Genomic DNA, 4,931 nt, shown 5'->3' with positions numbered 1-4,931 from the left:
GAAGAGCTTGTGAGGTGTGTATACATTGTATTTTTTCATTATATATTGCATACATCATGTAGTGAACCTCTTTGAATTTTTACACAAAAATAAACAATTGTCAAATACATCCTGACAGATACGTGAGCTCGAAGGAAATTGATCCAAACACATTGCAAGATGCTCGAGTATTATCTGTTGAGGTGGTTTGTTTGGTGGAGGAAATTTTTCCTCGCTCCATTTTAACTACTCAATTACATTTACTCGTACATTTTATTGATGAGATCGCACTTTGTGAGGCAGTTCATACAAGGTGGATGTTTTTTCTTGAGCGCTTTATAAAAACCTTGAAAGATTTTGTGAGGCAAAAAGCACAGCCTGAGGAAAGCATGGTTGAGGGTTGGTTAGTGTAATCATCCCTTGTTTATATCTCCGAATATCTTGCTGAAGTGGACCCCTCTCAACCACGACTATGGAAAGACAATGAAGACTTGAGGATGACCTTTATAATACCTCAAGGAAAAGGAAAGAGTAAAGTGTTGACAAAAGAAGAACTTTGTAAGTTAAATAGTTTTTTTGTGCTCAATAGTGATGTAATGAGCAAATGGGTGACACTATATAATGAAATAAGGGCAAGAAGAAAAAGCGAAAGACAAGCATTTCGCACCAAATATGGATATAATGTCTCATTTCTAGATCATCTAAATGCACTTCCGCATCATATTGATATAGATTGGTTACATGAGGTAATGGAGAGAATGAAAAAAGATTAGGAAATTAATATATCTCAAGAAGAGTGGGAATACGCACGAGGTTGCTTATCAAAGGTGAGACATACTATCAATTAATTTGTTTTTAGTTATATTTTATATAATAAACTGACATGTTTGATCTTAATCTTTTACTACTAGTGCACATTATTCAATGCTATTTGGTGTGAGGGTAAACATCTTCGAACTCAACGTATAGATGAAAAGAGAAATGCCCAAGATTGTGGTGTTCTTGCTCACTTCGAGGATGCCAATGGTACCATGGAAGGTTATTGTGGCTTGATCCAAGATATTCTGAAGCTTAACTTCAGACAATTCTTTATATATGTACTGGATGTGAAGTGGTTTAAAGAAGTGGTAACAAATGGTGAGCATTGCACAATCAGATGTCATCCAAGTGGTTTTGTAATCATTAACTTTACAAAATTTCACCAAAACAAGAATGACACATTAGTACTACCTCAACAATGCGAGCATTTATATATGTAAAAGCTAATTTTTTTATATGTATACATGTGATACATATACACAATATAATAAGTATTTAAGTTTCTTGCTTTTGTTTTTCAAATACAGGTTGTGTATCATCCAATGGTAAACAATAACCGATGGTGGTATGTCATCCCTATATTTAATCGTTCTAAACTAATATATGGTAATATTACCGACATAGAGATAGCAGATGACAATTCAACAATTAATGATGATATACATGATGACACCATAATGGATAATATGCGTGATATAGTACAAGATGAACCTCGGGAGGATGTTTAAGGAAACACAGAAGAGGACAATAATGTGGTTGATGATGATGAAGTTATTGAGCAATATAGCAACACATCTGATAGTGGGATAGACTTATTTGTTTCGTTACCTCTTGGTAACATAGATCTAGAAGTAGATAGTTTAGCAAGGGATGATCTCATTGAAGATGAGATGGATCATTCACTGTAACATACTTAATTCGCTTAATGATTCAATGTATATTCTTAATTCTATGAAAAATATTATATGCACATGTGTATACTCAAGAATCAATAGTCAAGTTTAAAGCTAAATTGATTTTTTTATAATAAAAATGAAGTATCTTTTATCATCTTCAAGTAGAGAAATTACGAGATACATGCAATGCTTGCTACTAATTGTATAATAAGGTTTGTGTCGCTTGCTGCTAATTACTTGTATCAGACTTGTCAATTGGAGGAACTGCCATTCATTAGAGAGCAATGCAAAAATAATTATTAACTCTGATTTTTTTATTATATTAAGTCCAATTTCAGGTGGTTAAATAATTACACGTCTGAAAACACGTCTATATTCGCGTCTATCTACAAAGATATATAGACGCAAAATTCGCGTCTATTTACACGCTCTTTTACACGCGCATATAGACGCAATGATAGACGCGCCCAACTTTGCGCGTCTATGCCTCGTTTCTATTGTGGTGTTGTAAGGGCCCCATCATGAGGAGATGTCATGTTTGAGCATGAACATTGGTTGGGTCCTAACTTATGTGTCAGATGAGATGTCATATGTGAGCATGAATATTATGGGGTCTATGTGATCGGATGATAAAAGGGCAACCTTTATGGATCTAGCATTTGGGTTAGATAGAGTGGTTATCTTGGTGGCAACTCGAGGAACAAAGCATGGAGTCAGGGGTGTGAGAGTCATCATAGACTTCTATTTTGGGGTCTAGGGACTAGAGAAGCAACCTATGGCTAGGGGTACTCAAGGAGGCCGATGGTCCACCTAACAAGGGTGGAGGTGTACTATCCCTGGCCAAATGGTAAAGAGAATATTTCCTACCCAACTAGGTAAGGTTCATAATATGTGCAAACAGGCTGACTAGATTGCATTCCCAAGTTATAAAAGGAAAATCCCTCCAAAGCCATCGTCAATCTATCTTTCACCTAGCCAAAGTTCTTCCAGTTACAGCTAAGCTCTTCGCCTACTATATGTCTGAATCACCAGCTAAGCTTTCACAATGGAAGTGCACAAGTGGACAAAGCCATCTTTGTATCAATTCATTTGAAATTAAAAAAATTTATGTTCTTATATTTGCTAGTGCATTCTCTACTCCTTACTCAACTCTATTGGTTGTGTCGTGTAAATTTTACGAAGTAAGAACATATATACTTTTAAAGATTGTGATGCACGATCAATATCCATTGCTTTCCTCTTTGAAAGAGATATCTTGTTCTTTTTACCTTTTATCCTATTTAGCTACCCTTTCTTTTTCATCCTATCTCTCTCTTTCGCATATTGCACTGCATATACTTGGGAGCAATATCCTTGCTCGAGGACTTGGGTTTGGGATTCCAAACCTAACATTTAGTTAAAATTCTGAGAAGGTTTTATTGCATTTCATAGCTTTCATGACTTTGCAATGATTGCATCATGCAATGGCCATATTCTCATATAACTTTTGTAACGCTTGGGGTAGAAAATTAAAGGGGATATGATTGTCTTATCTTTGCTCGCATTTGCACAATTCTGCTCAATAGTCCCTAGAGTATTTTTCACAAGGGTAAGAAGACCATCAATCTCGATGGATGTTGGATGGGCCACACAAGGGATCCCAACTCCCAAGCAAAATACACATGCTGCTAATTTAGCAGGGACTCTCATCATGTTTGTCAGCTTCGTGCTTTAAGGTTGACGTTCGAATGCCATGCCGCACTACAAATTGCTCACCCATGCAAGGATCTCTGTCTTGAGGTCTACAATGACGGAGTTGTGAGGGTTGAGATATCATATAAAATCTATCGTATATGCCGACTTTCTCATTTGTTAGAGAGGAACATGATATAATTGACGTGCCATCCACCTTTGTATATAGCAACGTATCTCAACTGAATTTGCTACGTTGGGGAAAAACCTTTCGAACTGTATTAAAGCGAGGAAGCAAGGAAAAGGATCAATACAAAGTTCGGGGCCTGTGGCCCCTTGATGGGATTCGATGGCTATACTGGTATACAAAGACATTAGTACACTGGTGTGCAAACAACATTGTAAGCTACATTGCATTTGCCGTGGCGTTGCACCTCGGAAGACGGCCTGTTATTTTTACAGCTGGGGATCTCTCTCTCCATAGAGTGGAGTGTATCGAGGGGCCGGCATTCGAGGCTCAGCCGGAGATGGGCACGTCGGTGATGGCGGGCTTGCTGGGCTGCTGAGTCTGACGCTTGGGCACGGTGATGGTCAGCACGCCATTCCCCACGTGGGCGCTCAGCTCCTCGCTCTTGGTATTGTTCGGCAAGCGGAAGCGCCTCAGAAAGCTACCATGCGCCCGCTCCACGTGGTGCCACTTGTCGCCCTCCTGCTTCTCCTCCTTCCTGCTGCGCTCGCTGATGCACAGCACGCGCCCGTCCTCCACCTGCACCTTGATCTCCTCTTTCTTCAGCCCCGGCAGGTCGGCCTAGAAGATGTGGGCCTCGGGCATCTCCCTCCAATCCACCTGAGTGTTGGCCACGGCCGATGCCTCGCGGGCTAGCTACCGCGACGGCTCGTTGTCCAAGAGGCGGAAGGACCAGTCGGCATAAGGACTGAAGAGGGCGGAGCCGCTGGGGAATGGGTCCCAGGAGAAGGGGTCGAAGATGGCGTCGCTGCTGCTCCTCCGGCCGAAGAATGGGCTCAATGCCATTGAAACAATAATCTGTGCTAATCTGTCTGTAGAGTTTGGCGGCGCCTCTCTGAGAGTGAGCGAGCGAGGGAGGGAGAGTGAGTGCATGTGTGTGACACAGAAAAAGAGGAATGCTTAATGCCCTGGGAATAGATCGAGTAGGCTGTAAGGCGTGGATGGTGATGTATTACGATGAAGAGCGATGCCAGAAGGGTCCGAACAACGATCGACTGCTCTGATTCGTCTTCTTGGCCTTCCGCGCAGCGCGGGCATCCTTTTAAATACGAGCCTGCGCGAAAGAGCCTAGAGGGTTCGGGAAGCGTCTACAACCTTCCTTTTTTTTCCAACTCCAAAGAAAGCTCTTAGAGTGTTCGGGAAGCGTCTACAACCTTCCTTTTCTTTCAACTCCAAGGCAAGCTCTTATCGATGTGATCTTCTAGGCAGCGACTGCCAAGTTCCAACCCCTGACTACCCCAAGGCCCACCAAAATCGACGAATGATCACCCCCCAAAAGGAAGAAAATCGAACAATAGGAGGCTTTTAACTTGGCTCGC

The 4,931-nt window shown here is 41.2% G+C and overlaps 1 pseudogene; it reads right to left on the bottom strand.

The window, feature by feature from the left end:
• Positions 1-3,194: 3,194 nt before the first annotated feature.
• LOC148037271 (17.4 kDa class I heat shock protein-like) lies at positions 3,195-4,613 on the bottom strand (annotated as a pseudogene).
• Positions 4,614-4,931: the final 318 nt, after the last annotated feature.

The sequence above is a fragment of the Lygodium microphyllum genome, chromosome 4, assembly GCF_053477565.2.
Source record: "Lygodium microphyllum isolate KBCC chromosome 4, Lygodium_microphyllum_v1.1.10, whole genome shotgun sequence".
NCBI classification, from domain to species: Eukaryota; Viridiplantae; Streptophyta; class Polypodiopsida; order Schizaeales; family Lygodiaceae; genus Lygodium; species Lygodium microphyllum.
Note: the sequence above shows the minus strand (reverse complement) of the source record. Positions and strands in the feature narration are given on the sequence as shown.